Source organism: Hesperophylax consimilis, chromosome 10 (genome assembly GCF_061612785.1).
Source record: "Hesperophylax consimilis isolate HC1 chromosome 10, BYU_Hcon_1.0, whole genome shotgun sequence".
NCBI classification, from domain to species: Eukaryota; Metazoa; Arthropoda; class Insecta; order Trichoptera; family Limnephilidae; genus Hesperophylax; species Hesperophylax consimilis.
Window position 1 is genome coordinate 32,788,263 of NC_142845.1, and position 21,884 is coordinate 32,810,146.

Consider the following 21,884-nt stretch of genomic DNA (forward strand, 5'->3'; position numbering starts at 1 on the left):
TTTAACACTTAGATTATTTCACTAGAATTTTACCAATAGACGTAGTACTGCCATGTAACAACTTTTTCAAACCCTCGGCGCGACTGCCTCCTGACTGATGAGTTCCATCTTTTATACCCCTCTCAGGTTCCAAAAGACGTATCTGAATTTCCTTTGGTAATCAATTCTATCTTTTACCAACTCGCAAATCCGAACATCCCTCCCATCAATATCGATTGTGGTTCCATAAGATGTTCTGCTTTCCGGCTCAAGGCGGTGTTCAGTTTCCATCTCACAAATCTAAGTCGATAGGGTCCGAATCAGGTAAGTCTGTGTTAATCGCCCAAGCTCCCTTTGTCCTCTGTTCATACAAAAATGTAGTTAAAATCTCATGATTTTGTGTTCCTTTTTTTTCTCAATTCGCGATAGGTCCATCCTCAATAACATATATATAGATCTCAATTTTATGCATCTCGTGCGAAATTGTTTAAATCCATGCTGAAATCTTTACTACGCATTTTTGAATTTCGATTCGTCTAAATTCTACTCAATTTTATTGTCCCTTATATGGGCTTTTCCATTTTCACCAGTACTTTCTCTCTTAATGCCGCAGATTTGAATTTTTCCTTATCTTTTGGATTTTCTTTTATCCGCGACGTTTTCTTGCACAATTTTCTTCTTTATTTTTTTGTTATTTCTCATAACTCTATAACTAATTATTTTCCAAGTCGTATTTATTTATTTCACGGATAAATTTGAATTGTACCACTTTTCTCCACTTGGATTATTCTTTATCTCCGTTCTTTACCCTTCCTTTTATCTTTTCTCCACTTTTCCCGATGTGTGTGGTCTCCAGGAAAATTTCATACTTCATCTATTATTAATTAATATATAGTTTTCCACACTTCCATGGGAGATATACCTAATTAGACTCTGGGATATCTGTCATTTTTATTGCCTGACCCAATCTCCGCCCAATTTTCTATCTTTCTCATACCAGGATTCACATAAAACATATGCATTGACATCTGTTTATGTTTAAAATTTTGGTACTAGACTCGTAAATTTAGTTTAATTTCAAACCTATTAATTTTAATCTCTTTTGTCTAATCTAAATACTTCCATAAGGTCCACGTTAAAGTTAATCGCTTTTCTAATCGTTTATTACCTTAACGTAAATAAAAATCATGTTCGGATTTTGATTGTTTATCCTTCAAAATATACATGAGACCGCCAACCTTTTATCTTGTTTCGATCCCTCCGTAATATTGGGTAACTCTAATATATATCTAACCTAATAATTATGTAAAATGTCTACTTTTCCTGAATCTAATCTATCGCTATTATGTTTAGTTTTTCTGTCTTCTTCTGCTACTCGATTTTCACGTCCCTAGGACCTTCGTAGCAGTCCAAAATCTCTGTATTATCCTTCCATTCGGTCGCCGCACTTTTCTAAAATGTCTATTTTTTTTGCGAGATTTTCATTCAAAATTGATTTACCAATATGTCCGTTTCATCTTAAATTGATAACGATTAATTTCCATTGTTTCCAAAACTCTCACCTCTCTTTAGTACGATTTTTATCGAACATGACACCCTCCTTCTATCATAAATAATTGTACTACAGTTGAAAATTCTGCCAGTGATTTTCCTTCGCTTTTCCCGTCCTTTTTTTATACTATCACGTTTATAATTTTTTTCATTGCATTTTTGTGTGTGCGCTTTACAACTTGTAAGACTTCCAAGCACCAGATTTCAATGGTTCGATACCCCATAAACGTCTCAGTTATTGTAAACATTTCCAGGAGTTTGTCACCTTGAAAGTCGATGGTGACCCTAAAGTGCGTTCACCTCTAATTTCTGTGGGAAAGAAGAAGCCATTAATTATCTTTTTTAATGTCGGGTCCAAGGTTCAATCCTTTGTCTTTCGTAGACACACCCCCCTTCGTCCACTGATTGGTTACTCAAAATTTTATAGCTCTTTGTTCAGATCTATTGGTTGACAAAATTCAATTTTTATTTATAGGCCTAGGAAAGGGGAAGTACCAGTCGTCCTAGACGATTTTACGACCTCTCTGCTTTCGTCCCGGAACCTAGATTTAATTTCAACTATTACAGGTGTCTACTGCAAGCAAGCTGGATCAATTCTTTCCCCGCCAGATGTCGTTAGCATGTCCGTTTTCATAAATAATTTGCATATTTTTTTGCAGCTATGGTTTATCTGTTTTTTTTTCACTGTGATTTAAAGCCTTTCATCACAGTTCCCCCCTCTGAACTCAATTTGCTGTGGCTAACGTTGTATACTACTTTAGACATCGAAATTGTGTTCAAAATGTAGTCTAGCTTTTCTCCCCCCCCTCGTTCTGTTATTCCTTTTCCTACATCACTTCCTGTTATTTCCTTTCTCTACCTCACTCTATCATTCCCTATCTCTCTCTCCATTCTGTTATTTCCTTTCTCCCCCCCCCTCATTCTGTTATTCCCTATCTCTCTTTCCATTCTGTTATTTCCTTTCTCCCCCTCCCTCATTCTGTTATTCCCTATCTCTCTTTCCATTCTGTTATTCCCTTTCTCCCCCCCCTCATTCTGTTTGGATTGTTAACAACCTTGACTTTGAATCACATTGTATTTTCTATTTTCTTTTCGCGTAGATATTATTTTATGGAATTTTCTCTAATTTTGATAAACTCAAAATTAATCTCTTTTTTTTTCTGGGAAAAAACACGCCCCTCGACTCGCGTGTTTAGGTGGTCCTCAACCTGGTTGGACTAAGACCTCCCTTACAATGATTCAGGTAAAGATTGTTTGCAATCTCGCGGTCTATTGACCAACTGAAGGGCGGGTGGTCTCTTGGTGTGCAAATAATTGTTTGTTTTGGTTTTGTAAGTATTATATTTTTGTGAAATGTATATATTTGCACGACCTCACCCAATCCGACAATCAGTGGTATACATGTTTCATTTAAACTTTTCCAGCATTTTGTTTTTTTTTTTTCTCTTATTCGCTAAAATTTTTTTTGTGTAATTTCTAATTGTCTTTTCATAGATCATTCAAACAAGTTGTCCTAGCCTAGGTGTTACCCATCATAATTTTTAATTTCATAACTGTTCTTAACTAACCTCCAATTTTCTCATCGTTCCTGTTTCCTTTAAAATTTTTTTTTTTTTTTTTTTGAAAATTTAACCTAACCATATCGTAATTTCTAATGTTCCCTTTTTATCTTTACCTAATGTCTACTCTAAATCTATAGATAACCTTATTTCAAGTTTTCAAAAAAAATTCTAACTCTATGCATTGTCAATTTAAAATCTTGTTTTCTACCCAGATCAGCTGTCCTAAAATTCGATATCACAGACCACTACCCAACCTTTTTCGGTCACAGTAAATTAAATTTTCATCATACAACTAAAGAACAACAAGTGGAAAAAAATAAAATTAACTACCAAACACTAAACAATTCTCTAAAAAAAGAAACTTGGAACCAAGTTTTATCCAATGATGACCCAAATCAATCACTGAATACATTCTATTCGATATTAAATAATAATATCAAAAATAGTCTAGAATTAACACGAACACCTAAAAGAAAACATAAAAAAATTAAACCATGGATCACGCGTGGACTGATAATTGCAAGTCAACACAGGAACAAACTGTACAAAATTTACAAAAACCATGAGAATTACTGTATGGTAAAAGGTGTACCATCTAATGGAAATTTACGTCAGCAATACATAATCTATAGAAATTTTTTTAATATTCTTATGAAGAAATGTAAACAAGAATACTATGCAAACCAATTGCAAAAAGCTGATAATGATTCTAAAAAAACATGGCACGTCATAAATGAAATAACGAATAGAACACACAAAATAAAAAGATTTCCCGAAAAAATTGTAACAGACGATAAAATAGTCATAACGGATGTAGGAAAAATCGCAAATAAATTCAATGATTTCTTTACAAACGTTGCCGCAGATTTAATAAATAATAATCCCTCATTTCAAAACAGTATACATAAATCAACCCAAATAGACATACCCACCCCCGAATATACTCCTAATTTATCTCAATTTAAACGGATAACTGAATCTGAAATTATAAAACACATTGACAATCTTAAAACAAATACAGCCAATGGTCCAGATGAATTAAGCTGTATCACAATCAAGTCTATTAAACAACACATTTCTATGCCCTTACAACACATTTTTAATTCCTGCCTTGAAAAAAACATTTTCCCAAATGCATTTAAACTCTCAATTATTGTACCCATACATAAATCTGGATCGATCTCTAAACTTGACAACTACAGACCAATATCGCTGATATCCCAACTTGCAAAGATATTAGAAAAAATCATAAAGATACAAGTACTAGAGTTTCTAGAATCTAATGCACTCTTGTCACCACACCAATATGGTTTCAGATCAGGTCTTAGTACTGATGATGCTTTATTTAATCTAACAAAAAAATTATACACCAATCTAGATTCGAATATGAAAAGTTTAACAATATTCTTAGACCTAAAAAAGGCTTTTGATACCGTCAATCATAATAAACTGCTTGGAAAACTTAATAATATGGGAATCAAAAACAATTGTCTGTCACTTTTAACAAATTATTTACTTGATCGCAGACAATCCACAAAAATTGGCGTAAATATTAGTAAACCAGCATCTATGAGACATGGGGTTCCACAAGGAACAGTTATAGGTCCGCTTTTGTTTCTAATTTATATTAATGACCTATGTAATATTAGTATTCCGGGAAAACTTTTCTCGTATGCTGATGATACTGCAATCACAGTTCATGGTAAATCCTGGGACGAGGTCTCTAAAAATGCAAATAAGTGCACAATTATTGTCAAAGAATGGCTCAATCAAAACCTTCTAACTCTGAACTGTGAAAAAACTATATATATTCCTTTTTATAATACCAAAAAAGCGGCACCCTTAACTCATCTAAGTATAAGGTTTCACAAAAATACTTGCAATCCTGTCCTATGCACTAACTGTACAGAAATGAAATCGGGGAATACAGTTAAATATTTAGGAATTATAATAGACAGCCAACTCAAATGGACAAATCATGTAGAAAAGCTTGTAAATAAACTTAGATATTTAACTTATATTTTTAAACGTTTAAATAACATAGTAGATATCAAAAGAATCAAATTGGTGTATCATGCATTGGTGCAATCATCAGTATCTTATGGAATAATTGCATGGGGGGGGATTTATAACACCCATATTAAGCCACTAGAAATAACACAAAAACTAATACTAAAAATAATGTTGCATAAAGATATGACCTACCCCTCCTTGCAATTATTCGAAGAGGCTAAATTGTTAGAGATAAGAAAAATTTACTGTACACAATGTTTAAAATATATATTTGCTCGAAATTTTCTTTTTATAAAAAATGAAAATCGGTCTAGTAATAGGGTAAATAATGTATTTAAAGTTCCACTGTGCAAAACAAGGCTTGCGCAAAGACATGCTTATTTTATTACACCAAAAATTTATAATGCACTCTATACCAATACAGAAATCAAATGTGAAAATATATCATCCTACAGGAAACATAAAAATGTAATAAAGTCTTGGATAAATACCATAGATATTAATATTTACCTGCTGTAACATCTGATCTTAACCTCTATTAACTTTTAACAAATCCTTATTAACTTTTATTTTTCATATTTAATCCCGTAAATACAGTAAATAATGATTTTACTATAAATATTTTCATTCTTTTCTTTTCAATTTTCTACAAAGATAAAATATGTATATTTAGAATAATTTTAACTGAACTGCCTTAAAGAAACACAAGTATACCCACGAACTGGCGATGCCTATGTGGGATTTTTTTGCTATCATACATTTATGCATATTATTATTTTTATGTATATGCTGTTTATGAACTCGTGTGTGTGTACGTGTATTGTGTGTGTATGTTATGTATGGTGTGTAATACACTATATATGTATACATATGTGCATGTGTACATATACTTTTCTGTAATTCGCATTGTTTCTTTCTTTTTTTTAATATGTATGTAAAAAACATAATTTGTATTTTAAAACCATGTATGTAACAAAAAAAAAAAAAAAAAAAAAAAAAAAAAAAAAAAAAAAAAAAAAAAAAAAAAAAAAAATAAAACGTACCTATTCCTATTTATAATATATATATTTTTTTGTTCCTTTTGTGGGTATATAGCTCCTATACGTTTTCCTTCTGTGTTCTTACTTTTCTAACAAAATTTCCCTACACACTAACACACAAAATTTTTTTTTCTAAACTAGAAAATCAATATTATCGAAAAAATTTTCTCTTACTCTATTAGTAAATTAGAATATGATTGTCGCTTATTAAAAATTTTGTTCACTCAACCTTAAAGACTTAAGGACGACCCGCCCCTCGCAAACAAACTGATAGTCTAATATTTTAGTAATTTTCTTTCTCCCTCCCTCCTTAAATTATATCGTATCCTAACATATTTTTATTTGTATTTCTCAATCGTTTGTTTATTTAAAGTTTCAAATATTTGTAAATTTCGCATTTTATTCGTTGATTTCCACTATCTCTAAACTCGGTTTTTGTTCCTTATTACATGTATAGTATTTCGCTAAATGAATTGCGCTATAATCTCCTTTTATTTCCCGAGTTACCGGATCAATTAGCTTATACGTGTTACTATAAACTTCTGACCCAATTACATAAGGTCCATCGTAAAGCAGATTGAATTTTTTTATTTCTTTTTTGAGTAGGTTTGATTGTGTAAATTTTTTCAACTTGACCAGAGTCCCAATCTCATAAGTTATTAATCTTTTATTGAGATTATAGTATTTCTGTCGATTTGCAGCGCTTTTCTCTAAATTTTTCCGTGCTGCTAATCTTATTTCATTTATTGTTTTCGTAGATTTTCCGCAGCCTTGAGTATACCTGTCTAAACTATAAGTTGGTGATTTCCCAAAAGCTATTTCATTAGGTGAGAATCCTGTTGAACAGTGTATCGAATTATTGTAGGTTTGTTCTATTTCTTTAAGGAAAGCCGCCCACTTGGTATGTTTTTCGTGACAATAAATACGGAAAATTCTACCTAATTCTTTATTCACGCGCTCTGTTATGTTCGGTCCGGGATTTCGTATTGAAGTATGTACGATTCGTATGCCCATCCTATTTAAGTTGCTTTCCCATTTCTTCGATGTAAATTGAGATCCGTTGTCAGTTAACAAAGCATCTATTTGTATTGTTTTATTAAAATCCTCTACACAATTTAACACGGTCTTAGTACTTGCTATCCTCAATTTATATAATTTTACAAATCGACTGAATGAATCTTGGATCACGAAAATGAATTTAACCCCTCCTATTCCTCTCGGTAAAGGTCCGTATAAATCTGCCATAGCTAATTGTCCTACTTCTTTGGTAATTATGGATTTACTCGGCCCTACAGTTGGTCGAATTTCGCGCTTCGCCAGCTGACATAGGTGACACCCTCTCACTATGCGTTTTATATCTCGGTGCATGCCTGGCCAATAATACCTATCTCCCAAAGCTGTCCCTGTTTTAAAAACTCCTCCGTGTCCAATTTCTAAATGTATCATTTTTATTAGTTCTTCAGTCAACTCTTGTGGTACTGCTAACACCGTTTTGTTTAGTCCTGTTGTGTAATATAAAGTCTTGCCTATTTTTTTGTAATTTTTCAAATACCTATTAACATCTTTTGTCGGCGGCCCAAATTTTCCCTTGCGCAAATATCCGGAAATTTCTCCCAAAAATGTGTCTTGTTTTTGTAGTTCAGTTATATTTTCTAAGTGTTTTCGAATCTGTTGTCTACCTTTCACTGCAAAAGCTGCTATCTCTGGGCACGTGTTTTTCTCCTCCTGTACATTTTTTGCATCACAAGAATAACGAGATAAAATATCAGGCCCTATATTTTCCTTCCCTTTGACGTACTCTACAGTGAAGTTAAATTGATTTAAATATAAAATCCACCGTGTTAGTCGGCCACTGTACATCTTCCAGCTCTTTAAAAATGTCAATGCTTGATGATCCGTTCTAATTATTAAGTGTACTCCTCTTAAATATGTCTCAAATTTATGTAAAGCATATATTATCGCCCATAACTCTTGTTCTGACGTGGTCCATTTCAACTCCGGTCCTCTTAAAGCTTTGCTAATAAATCCAATAACGTGGTGATTCCCTTCCTCATCCAACTGATATAATTCTCCTCCTATGGCGAACCCCGAACTATCTGTCTGTAAATAATAAGTACTATTTGGGTCATGATGATGTAAAATAACTGTCTCTAAAAATAATGTTTTCACCCTCTCAAATGCGCGCTGTTCTGAGTCACCCCATCGCCAGGTTCTATTTTTCTGAAGTAAATCGCACAAAACCCGTGTTGTTTCCCCATATTTATTCGCGAATCTACGGTCATAATTACAAAGTCCAAGAAAGGCTCTAACTTGTTTTATTTTCTTGGGTACCGGAAAATTTTTTATGGCGTCAATCTTTTCCGGATCCATTTGAACTCCCAAAGGCGTTATAATATGTCCTAACATACGTACTTCTGTGAATAAAAATTGACATTTTTCGAGTTTACAAGTCATGTTTGCTTCCTTTAACCTCTCAAGCACTGCGTTTACATGTTCAAAATGATCTTCTTGACTACCACACGTATATATTATTAAATCATCTAAGTAATTAGCGCAGAATTCCCTCACCCCTGGTCCTAGAATTTTGTCCATTCCTCTTGAAAAACTCCCTACTGATGTTTTTAACCCCTGCGGTAATACCTTGTATACGTAAGATTTTCCATTGTATACAAATCCAGTATACTTGCGACTTTCTGGGCTGATAGGTATTTGAAAGTAAGCTGAATTTAGATCTATTGTGGTTATGAATTTTACACCATGAAAACGCTGTATAATTTCTGAAGTTAATGGTGGTTTTTCTACTTCCGCCTGCATTCTGGTGTTTAAGAATCTAGCATCTAAGAGTATCCTAACCGTCCCATCTTTTTTCAAGGTAAATGTTAGAGGACTAGAAAACTGCGTGGCCTCTCTACTGATGATTCCTAATGACTCCAATTCTCTAATTTTTTCATCAATCTTATCTCTGTAAGCAAATGGTACTGGGTAGGATCGCTTAACGAAAGGCGTCTCGTCCGTCATTCTTATTTCGTGAGTGTACAAAGTAGTTAGGCCCGGTTTGTCTATAAATACATTCTTATGTTTAATTAAAATCTTTTCTAACCCTTCTTTTCCTTTTGAATCTAAATTTAACTCGGACACAAAGGTCGTTATTCTACGCTCGAGGCACGCCGTATTATTTATTTCAGGGTTTAATTCAATACTAATTATTTTTCCACTTGTGAAATTTTGATTTCTAACCTCCTGTTTAGGTTTCCTATGAATTACGGTTGAATTTACTAACTCTATTTCCTTCTTCCCATTTCCTGTTTTTATTTTTAACTTTCTGTTTTCTCCACATTTAAATTCAGCTGTATATTCGTCTAACCAGTTGATACCCAATATAATTGGCCCAATTAACTTTGGTATTATTAAACACGGCGTATTTATTATAACATCTCCAAATCGCAATGGTACTAGAACCAACCTAGATATTCTCTGACTTTTGTGTCCTATCGCTACTTTAATCTGTATAGTCGTTACAGGCATAATAGGATAAATTGCTTGATCATTTAAATAATTTTCATAAAACTCTTGAGAAACGCACGTGATTTGACTTCCGGTATCTATTAAACAGTGAACTTCCGTGTTATCTATCTGTGCTTTGGCTTCCGGTAATAACGGTAAAGTGCTACCCTTTTCTACTTCCTCATAATCTCTGTCTTCGAAAATGTTGTTGAACCCACTAATTTCCCTGCTTGTTTTCTCTTCGTTCACTTTCAATTGATTCCATTCATCCGTTATTTGTTGTAAAGAATTGACACATACTTCCACATCTATTTCCGCTTCCGTTCTCGTTTCTTCCGCTCCATCCTTTCGTCTTCTCACATTCCTTTCTGCTTTTATTGGGGCAATCATACCTTGTTCATTTTTTCCCAGTCCTTTCATTGGATTCCACCCCCATTTCATCATAATCTTCAATGCAGTGTTGTGTTTTGGTGCCGGCGTCCCTCTCCCTGTGTGAGTCGTATTCATGAGGGCTAATGAATCAACCCTCGGCCGTTTCCCGAATTGTTCGCGATGACTAGCTCCTTGCCGCTTGTAGTTATTGTAGAACCTCCCTTTGAAGATGTCGTAGTTTCGGCACACTTGCTGCAGCTAGCGCCTCCTTCCACACTCTCTATTGCGTGAATTCTCTTCTTTATAGCGTGGTAACGGTCACGGTATTTGTCCTTCTTGGCGAACTCCTCCCCACTCCTTTTCTTTGTATTCCGTTCTTCCGGTGTGCAAACCATTGTATCTAGTTTTCGAAGAAACTCAGCAGCGACAATCTCATCTCCTGACTGCCCTGAAAACCATAGCGATTGAACTTCTTTAGGGTAATGTCTCATAATTTCGTCAACTACGCTTAACGGTGCTTCTGTGATTTTTAATGCTTTCGCTAAATCCCAATAATTCGCGAAATGAGTGAGCATGGATATATCTCTCTTGGCATCATATACCCCTTCTGCAAGACGACGGCGAACCTCATTCTTCTTTATGTCTCCCCAATAGGTAGCTAAAAAATCTCTTTCGAAATCCAACATTGTTTCCCATCGCTTGTTGTATAGTTTGGCCCACGTTTTTGCTTCCCCTTTCAAATTCTCCCGCACGACAATTAATGGATTTGTACGTTTCACTTTTCTAGTGTATTCTTTTATATCTTCTAAGAAACTTATGGGGTTTTGATTTCCACCGGAAAATGAAGGTCGTTCTTGCTGCGGTAGCATTTCCACTACTTGGAGAACGTTTTTCGGCGCATTATCCTCTCCTGACACCGCCACTGTTGTTGGTCTTCCTAATTGTTTCTCAAGTTCCTGCATTTTATCAACAAGCGGTGCTAAAGCTGCTTGAATTATTGTAGTAATATCTCCGATGTTCACTGCTGACGTCCCAGCTGTAGCATTTTCCTCGATTGCCGTCACTAAAGCTTCTGTTTGCCTCCCCATTCCACGTTTTCCCACCATTTTCTTAGCTCTTCCGAGTGTTACCGGCTTATGTATCTATATTTTTTTCTTAATAAGCGACAACCTTAATATTCCTATTTTAATTTTCTTAATTATTTATATATATGTTGCCTTTCTTATTCTATATTTTTTTTCAAATTTTCTCGTTTTTCTTATTTTTTTTTTTTTTCTAGATTTTTCTTGTATTTCATCACCTGACTGTTCCTGTAAAATTTCAAGTTCGTTTATGATTTTCACATCACTCTCTTGTATACCCTCGTCTTGTTTGATATCCGAATATGTTCTAGCCTCCCCCTCTGACTGACCCATATTTTCAGGTGCCTTCAAATTCTCGACTTGTAACGAACTTTTTCGCGATCGTTTGAATATTTCTCTTAGTTCATCAACTATAGGAACTGTTTCGGTGCTTACCTTCGCGTCATCGATTTTTCTTTTCTCCGCCATATTGATTTATGGTTAAGTTCAAATCTATATTCAATTTGCAAAATTTGCAAAATCTATTATGATTTTTTTTTGCAATGTCTAACATGAATTTCCTCTAAATAGGTATATCATATATACTATATACACACATATATATATATATATACATGTATACACACATATCCATCATAAACATTCGTCAACGACATTAAAGTCTCGAGCCGACTCTGAATTGTTTTTTTTTTCTTTGAAATTGAAACTCGAATTCTCAACTAACACTTTGTCTTTTCAAAACAACGTTTATTTGTTTGGCCTATACTTGAATTCTTTATCGAATCCATTGACTGGGTTCTCTGTGTCTTAAAATATGTTTTAATAGTCAACTACCTGACCCGAATGTCAACAAAATTATCATGAGTAAATCTTACGTTATTTCAACTTACCCGTTTATATGGTAAATTATATTATGTAAGATTAATCTTACCTCACAAAACATCAAATGTTTCACCCTCATTAATGTCTCTGTCGATTATCGAGATTTGTGATCCTGACAACAAGTATCTACATTGGCGGCACGTAGCGCGACCATTTGAATCTAACACGTGGTCCTAAAGATTAACTATGATGTAATACAATTACACTTTTCTATTTTGATTATTGTTATTATAGATCTATCTATCACATGATATGGGTGTAATATTTCCGCTATTTATTATGTTACAACATGATCATAATAGATTACACCCCAACATCTCAAAATAATTGTTTTTCTTTTGTTTTATAATGATATTGATGTTAATCAAAAAAACATTTTTTTTTTGTTAATCAATTGATATTAATCAATTTTATATTTTTCGTAATTATTATTTTTGCAAAACCAATGATATCTAGTAAGGTACATTGGGTGTTGTAAAACATTAATCAATTTAATTTCTCTAAACCTTTCTATCCTTCTAATAATTCTGTCGAATGTCTAGCGATAAAAATAATAATTTCTTTTCCTGACTTTGTGAATAATTTGTTAAATTTCCACAGACCGCCGCTGGTCTGTATTTTCGGATATAAGATAAACAATAATTGTTTACGTTAATACTCCACGATATCCAAATGCAATGTTTATTTTTATCTCGTTTTTGGGTCATTGTTTATTTAATCTCGACGTTTGTTATTTAATTTTTGTTCTTCAGAGTGATACGTATTATTTAACGATGTTTCCGACCTTTTTTTAAAAACATCGATGTGTTTACGCCCGATGTTTATCTTATCAATTTTTCGATGTTCTTTGCTGTCACAATACGTTCGATGTTTTTCGTGTTAGTCTGTTTATTAAACTTGCTTCATATCAACATTCCGATTTGTTCGGTGAATCCAAAACATAAACAATGTTTTTGTTTACGGAACGCATTCCTCTCGAGTGAATGACATCATTAACCCACATATCCTTTCTTATTGTTTATATTATCGTATGAAAAGAATTTTTATTGACTCTAAAGTTCACGGTCATTTGAATTAACACATTTTTATTTATAAGGACACTTTTTGTATTATAAGATTTATTCGTTAACACTTTCTTTTTGGATTTATTGTTTGTTTACGTTAATCTATAATTATTTTTAAATTTCACTGTATATTTACGTAATGTCGCACTTTTCTGATAAAATTTTTATTTTTTTTTATTAACTCTTTAATTAATTTCGTCCTATTTATTATTATTATTTTCTCCGTTTTTGCAATAGGTTGACCAATAACTTTGTTTTTTTCCTCTCAAAACTTATATGACCTCTGACCTCCTGGTCACGGCTATTCAGTTGTAATGTTTTCGCCTTTTCGCCATTCTTTTATTTTGTTTCAAACAATATAGAATTTTCTTCTCTCTTGGCTATGACCGATGTTTAATTTTTTTTTTTCTAAGGCTTTGCATATGTGTTCGCAGGGATGGAAAATTCCTCCCCTACAACACATAAGCCTCCATGAAAATTGGACCCTCTTCTTTGATATCTACAGAAAGCTACTTAAAGCTCTCTTGTACTATATATCTTTATAGACATATGTACTTAACTAATTAATACGTTATTTACGATCTTGAACGCAAATATACCCGTATTTATATTGTAATTAAATTCCATCAAACGTTGTGTAATTTTTTTGATTTATGATATAGGATTTTAATTACCTTCATTTTTGTGGTAACCCCCCTTGGTTCTGATCGAGGTGTTGAGTTTCACAATTTAATTGGTCTTTCCATTGCAAACCTAGACTTAAATGAATTCTCTGAATGAGCTAACTTTCCTATTGTAATTATTCTGATTCCCTGCACCCTAACAAAATCGTAGTTAAACGCTGATAAAAGATATTATACATGTTTATTCGGACAGGTAATTAAATATAACTCAAATGGTTAATTGTTAGTAAATTTGATTTTGGTGAACTTTTGTGTCTGTGTGGCACCACTCCTTTATGATTCTGCTGCTATAAGGTACATGTAAAAATTGATTTAGTAGGTTAATGTAATTAGTTAATTGCATATTTGACGAACTCGGAATAGCCCATTTGCTGGCATAATTTGGCTCCAATCCTCCATCAAGTAAACGAGATGATCGGGAGTGGACTAGAAATTTGCACAATCCTTTGACACGGCTCCTTGATTGATACCTAAGTTATCGTGTCCCAAGAAGCCTTCCACGTCATCATGTACTGCATTCAAGTTTCCCCCCGGGTCCCGATACCCCCAAATTCCGACACCTCCTTGGACTACAATTTACTTAGGGCGAACCGGTTTCGTCCTATATACAATCATATACTCACGGTTGGTGTGGACTTACAGGTCGTGAATCCTCATTCCACGTTTAAGAGAAGATGCGATAGTGGTCTATTAGACCTAAAATGCAAGCTGTATGCAGGTCCGCATCCTCCAGTAAACAGTACATACGAATAAATATATGTATACATACAGTTTGGGAAAGGCTTATAACTCGCAATACGAGGCTATCTACCTCGCATCCCGAGCTCGGATCTCGCGCCAAGAACTCTGCGAAGCTCTAGGTCTGGTAACCGAATATATACGTACTAATAAGGTGATACTAATAAATACTAGTAGAATAAGAAATTATTTGATAGTTTGTTTTGGAGAGCTATCGAACTCCAGGCTTTTGTTTGTTTGGTTTTGACGTTTTTATTTAAGAGAATCGCCATCTCTATTGGATTTGGTTAATGGTCTTGTTATAGGAGCGACCACTGCCTCCTATTGATGAACTGTATTTGTTTTAAATTTTACCTCCAGGGTTCAACATTAATTTTTGTTCATCCTATCCCGTGATTTTCCAATTGTTTCAAGTGGTTGATTGCCACATTAGAGAGTACTCGACCCTCAAATATCTCAGGCAACTGATGGGGTTTTGTATGAGCACCCAATCAATAAAATTCAAATGTTTCGTATAATTATTCGATATAAATCTGGCTAACCCGTGATTTTTCAATTGTCGATTGTGAATGATAAGTATTTGTAAGCACGCAGCTTCCAGCAGTTTCAGGTAACTAATAAAAACTGTGCGATTATCTAATCAATGGTATTCAAATGTTTCATGTAATTTTTTGATATAAATCTGGCTAACCCGTGATTTCTCAATTGTCGTTTGTGATTGATAAGTATTTGAGAACACGCATCTTCCAGCTGTTTCGGGTAATTAATAAAATCCTTTGTGACTAACTAATCAATGATATTTAAATGTTTCATGTAATTTTTTGATATAAATCTGGCTAACCCGTGATTTTTCAATTGTCGTTTGTGATTGATAAGTATTTGAGAACACGCATCTTCCAGCTGTTTCGGGTAATTAATAAAATCCTTTGTGACTAACTAATTATGGCCAAGGTCGTTTCCAAACTATGCGGTTGACCCAATTCTCCAGTGAGCTCTTTATTTGTAAACAAATAATATAAACATCTCCTGACACACTAACCTAAATGTGAGATTTGTTTATTTTAAAATTCCTTAGAAGTCATTTGTGCCTCTTTACTTTTATTGTGTACTATTAATTAAAATATTTTTAAATCCTTTATTGAAGTTAAACTATTTTCCATTTTCCGAATTTAGTAAATTTACTAGAAGTTAGGTGAAAATAATATAAATATATAAATATGTACACATATCTCGATTGTCAAAATTCGTTAAATAAGATTACATATATTAATAAATAAATATAAGGTATATGATTCTACATGGTCTTGAATATTAATAAATACATATTTTCTTTTTCAATAATATAGATATGTCCTCGGGTAGGTATTAAAAATCGCTACCATTTCGATGTTTCGATTAATAAATAAAATACATATATATAATTACATTACTCATATATATATTCTTTATATACAATATTTTATTTTATATTTATAAATATATATACTAATATACAATATACATATATTAATATGTAATTCTTTGTTTTGTTGTTTTAATTTAATATTCAATTGATATACTTCCACTTCACAGCCCTTCTGTGTCTCCTGGGACCTGAAAATTATTTATAAAAGGAAAACTCACCCACGTCAAGGTATTTCCGGTCGGGTAGTACACAACAACCTTGATGAAGAAATCCTACCTAATTAATTGTATTTTTCAACTAATTTCAAAATAAATCTTTTCGACTATTTATTCCTATTTAATATTTTATTCTCGCTTGAATCGTATAAATTAGCTGATATTTAATTTTTCTTCCGAACGAAATCCTAATTCAGAAAACCCGTTGATTTAATAACACCTTTCTAGTTTAGGCTTTTGAATGATAGCTGTTTCAAATTCTTCTTCGAAATGATAGACTGATGATTAAAATTCCGGTTAAAACGACAAACACTTTTAACACTGTCGCTATACGCACGATGGATTTTAATTGAACAATTTATTAATTCTAAATTTCTTTTTATATAAATTGATAAGAAAATTTATTCCAAATTGTGCAAACTTTTAATTTACTCGACTATTAATAAATTAAATTTTTTTCTAACTGTTAATTTTAGAACAAAGATTTAAACGTTTATTATTATCGAATCCTTTTTTTTGTTTTTGTGTTTCTTTTAACCTAAGATGAAGTATTTATTACTATTATTATTATTTTTTAACCAAATTGACGTTAAATTATAATCTATTTTTAAATATCAATACGCGATCACGTTCACTTTAGATTAACGATAACAAACTCTTAAATTTAATTTGAATGTTTTCACTTTGAATGAAATAATTATTTTTAAATTTTTAATTAATTCACAATTCACTTTTTGCACTTCACTTAACACTTTTAAGCACTGAGTTTAAATTATATTTATTTTCACTGTTTAACCAAATTAAACTGATTTAACAAAACTTCACTGGTGGGGTTTTCAGAATTTAGAAACTGAATTTAAGACTTTTTACAAAACTTTCTAAGTCCAGGGACTTGTTCAGAATTTAACACTTAGATTATTTCACTAGAATTTTACCAATAGACGTAGTACTGCCATGTAACAACTTTTTCAAACCCTCGGCGCGACTGCCTCCTGACTGATGAGTTCCATCTTTTATACCCCTCTCAGGTTCCAAAAGACGTATCTGAATTTCCTTTGGTAATCAATTCTATCTTTTACCAACTCGCAAATCCGAACATCCCTCCCATCAATATCGATTGTGGTTCCATAAGATGTTCTGCTTTCCGGCTCAAGGCGGTGTTCAGTTTCCATCTCACAAATCTAAGTCGATAGGGTCCGAATCAGGTAAGTCTGTGTTAATCGCCCAAGCTCCCTTTGTCCTCTGTTCATACAAAAATGTAGTTAAAATCTCATGATTTTGTGTTCCTTTTTTTTCTCAATTCGCGATAGGTCCATCCTCAATAACATATATATAGATCTCAATTTTATGCATCTCGTGCGAAATTGTTTAAATCCATGCTGAAATCTTTACTACGCATTTTTGAATTTCGATTCGTCTAAATTCTACTCAATTTTATTGTCCCTTATATGGGCTTTTCCATTTTCACCAGTACTTTCTCTCTTAATGCCGCAGATTTGAATTTTTCCTTATCTTTTGGATTTTCTTTTATCCGCGACGTTTTCTTGCACAATTTTCTTCTTTATTTTTTTGTTATTTCTCATAACTCTATAACTAATTATTTTCCAAGTCGTATTTATTTATTTCACGGATAAATTTGAATTGTACCACTTTTCTCCACTTGGATTATTCTTTATCTCCGTTCTTTACCCTTCCTTTTATCTTTTCTCCACTTTTCCCGATGTGTGTGGTCTCCAGGAAAATTTCATACTTCATCTATTATTAATTAATATATAGTTTTCCACACTTCCATGGGAGATATACCTAATTAGACTCTGGGATATCTGTCATTTTTATTGCCTGACCCAATCTCCGCCCAATTTTCTATCTTTCTCATACCAGGATTCACATAAAACATATGCATTGACATCTGTTTATGTTTAAAATTTTGGTACTAGACTCGTAAATTTAGTTTAATTTCAAACCTATTAATTTTAATCTCTTTTGTCTAATCTAAATACTTCCATAAGGTCCACGTTAAAGTTAATCGCTTTTCTAATCGTTTATTACCTTAACGTAAATAAAAATCATGTTCGGATTTTGATTGTTTATCCTTCAAAATATACATGAGACCGCCAACCTTTTATCTTGTTTCGATCCCTCCGTAATATTGGGTAACTCTAATATATATCTAACCTAATAATTATGTAAAATGTCTACTTTTCCTGAATCTAATCTATCGCTATTATGTTTAGTTTTTCTGTCTTCTTCTGCTACTCGATTTTCACGTCCCTAGGACCTTCGTAGCAGTCCAAAATCTCTGTATTATCCTTCCATTCGGTCGCCGCACTTTTCTAAAATGTCTATTTTTTTGCGAGATTTTCATTCAAAATTGATTTACCAATATGTCCGTTTCATCTTAAATTGATAACGATTAATTTCCATTGTTTCCAAAACTCTCACCTCTCTTTAGTACGATTTTTATCAAACATGACACCCTCCTTCTATCATAAATAATTGTACTACAGTTGAAAATTCTGCCAGTGATTTTCCTTCGCTTTTCCCGTCCTTTTTTTATACTATCACGTTTATAATTTTTTTCATTGCATTTTTGTGTGTGCGCTTTACAACTTGTAAGACTTCCAAGCACCCGATTTCAATGGTTCGATACCCCATAAACGTCTCAGTTATTGTAAACATTTCCAGGAGTTTGTCACCTTGAAAGTCGATGGTGACCCTAAAGTGCGTTCACCTCTAATTTCTGTGGGAAAGAAGAAGCCATTAATTATCTTTTTTAATGTCGGGTCCAAGGTTCAATCCTTTGTCTTTCGTAGACACACCCCCCTTCGTTCACTGATTGGTTACTCAAAATTTTATAGCTCTTTGTTCAGATCTATTGGTTGACAAAATTCAATTTTTATTTATAGGCCTAGGAAAGGGGAAGTACCAGTCGTCCTAGACGATTTTACGACCTCTCTGCTTTCGTCCCGGAACCTAGATTTAATTTCAACTATTACAGGTGTCTACTGCAAGCAAGCTGGATCAATTCTTTCCCCGCCAGATGTCGTTAGCATGTCCGTTTTCATAAATAATTTGCATATTTTTTTGCAGCTATGGTTTATCTGTTTTTTTTTTCACTGTGATTTAAAGCCTTTCATCACAAGTTTAATAGAGGTTTTTTAACGTTTGTTGGATCGTTTTAGGGAAATGCCTAAAGACCTTGAAAAAAGTTTTTTTCCACAGCGATGTGTTCAAAAAAACATTTGAACAATCTTGAAAATATCATTAGCAAAATTGGGTTTAAATACATGCCAATTTTTTTTAATTTTCACGAATTTTCATTTTCTTGCTTCAGTTCGTAAACCGTGCCACTTGTAGGAACTCTGTGACACTTTGTAGAAAATGAATAGGTGCCCTTTTGACAATAAAATTGCACATTTTATTGATTTTATTAATAATTACCCCATTACCTTTTTATTATGTAAAATATATATTTAACCCTTCAAGCCTTCAATGGACAGATCTGACCCCGCTCGTCCATGCAGTATAGTAGTATTTTTTTCATCTTTTTTTCATAATCGCCCCCATCTTGAATATGCTTGTGTAATATGGTCTCCTTTTTATGCTATCCATATTTGTCATATCGAGTCCGTTCAACATCAATTCCGAAAAGGGATTGCTAGGAGGCTAGGATTAGAAAGAGGCAATAACTCGTATTATGTAATTGAACAAATTCTAAACCTTTCTCCTTTAGAAGACCGTCGGAAAAAATCTGATCTCATTAGTTTCTTTAAAATTATTAACAATATTATTGACTCACCTACATTACTAGAACTCATCTCATTCAATATACCTATCGTAGACTCAGAAATAAAGAACTGTTCTTCCTCAATCAACACTCGACTAATTATGCTTATAATTCACCATTGTCCAGAATATGTAGAATGGTCAACTCACCTTGATTTTTTTGGTATAAGTCAGAATGTTTTTTGTCGCTCACTATGCAATTGTGGATATTTTGTATCACTTTAGTTCTAGCAAGGTCTTGACTTGACTTGACACTTCTATTTCGTTTCTATTTTCTTATGTTTTCTTTGTTTGTCTCTGCTTTTATATACCATCCTTTACGCTTGCATTGTACATTGTCCCAAATCTCGTGTCGCTTTGTAATATATTGGACGTAAGTCCGTTAATTAATAAATAAATAAATAATGCGCAAATTTGTGATTATTCTTCTCAGTTTTTCTCAAATACGTGTTCTTGATTCCATAGACAGAATACTAAATATTTAATGTATGAACGGCATAAAGAGTGAAGTTAATTCTCTAAGCAAAAGGAATGTGTTTTATAAATATCGAATATTTCTAAATTATGGAAGTTTTGAATCAAAATGCTTTGGCAAGTTTTTTTAGTTTTCGTGTTTGATAAATATTTATTTGTTTATTTACGGTACAAATATCTTTAAATACGGAATAAAATTATTTTACAAAAACAAACTTACACAAAATTATACAAACTTTGATAACAGAATTTTAAAATTAGGCTATATGAAACATAATTTTAACTAACAATATTTTCAAAAAAATATGTGAAATGCTTTTTTGGAAGTTATTTTGGTGCTATTAAAAATAACTGCTACTTCAGCTTATTGCTCACCTAAGCTGTGCATAAACAACAACATTGTTTATTTCGAATACAAATATCTGATAGATAATTTTGTCTTATTTCCAAAATAATATTTGTTTTTATGACAACTTCAAAATTAAAAAGTTTGTATCTTAGTTAAAATACCTCGGAAATTCATGGGACCTGTTGGTAAACATATTTAAAAGCCTGGAGGGTTAAAGGAATTTACAGTGCATACGTGCAGTTTAATTTTACGACTGAGGGACATATCAATTTCATAAGACACGTTATTAGAATTTCCACGTATTCAGTATATTCTGGTATTATTGCGTATATAGTTTTATCCAATTAATGTTTCTTTTGGGAATTGATCGATGGGTACTTGGCCAAAACTCTTCCAAACACATTTTTCGGGTAAAACTTTGTAATCACACCAAAAAGATGTCAGGCAAAAAAAGTGAAATAATTGAAGATAATGTTCTTAAGGTCTTTTTAGGGAAAGTAAGGAGAAGAACTTCTGCGAAGGAAGTATTTAGAAAACAATAAGCACTGTACCTAGAACAGTAAATATTATTATGAATTTTAACCAAAGTTTTTTTTTGTTTTCAATAAAACATCATATTGTATTAGACAGTTAAGGTTTCAGTAAGGACTCAAGTGGTTACTCGGCTGAGTGACCAGTGACGACACGTAAAAGATTTTTTTTTGTTCACAAAAAAAAATATGTGAAAGTCACCGTAGACAAATAATGTCAGGAAACATTGGTTTAAGTGAGTCAAGTTCGTCCGTTAATATCCTGTAAAAATTAAAGTGTCAGGTTGGGTTTTTTATGCAAATCTGCTGTTTTATTGCGAGATTGATGAAATTTTGTACACTTAACTTCAAAATAAGAGAAAGGTCACTGATAAAGGTACATGCGATAAACACTCCCATCTTCTTTTCCCACCCCTTAATAAAATAAAATTTCCCGCGGAATAAAGCCTGGGTAACGCTGGGTACTTCAACCGGTGAATATTATTTTAACGTTTGAATCGAGGCCTTTTATGCTTCTCGGTCATGTTATAATTTCATTCAAGATTATTTCGTGATAAAGCGACCATAATAATATAATAAGTGTAGATTCGGCGACTAAGGGCTGTTTTGTATTCAGAGACATCAGCTTAATTAGAGGAGAAGGACAAAAGGTTTT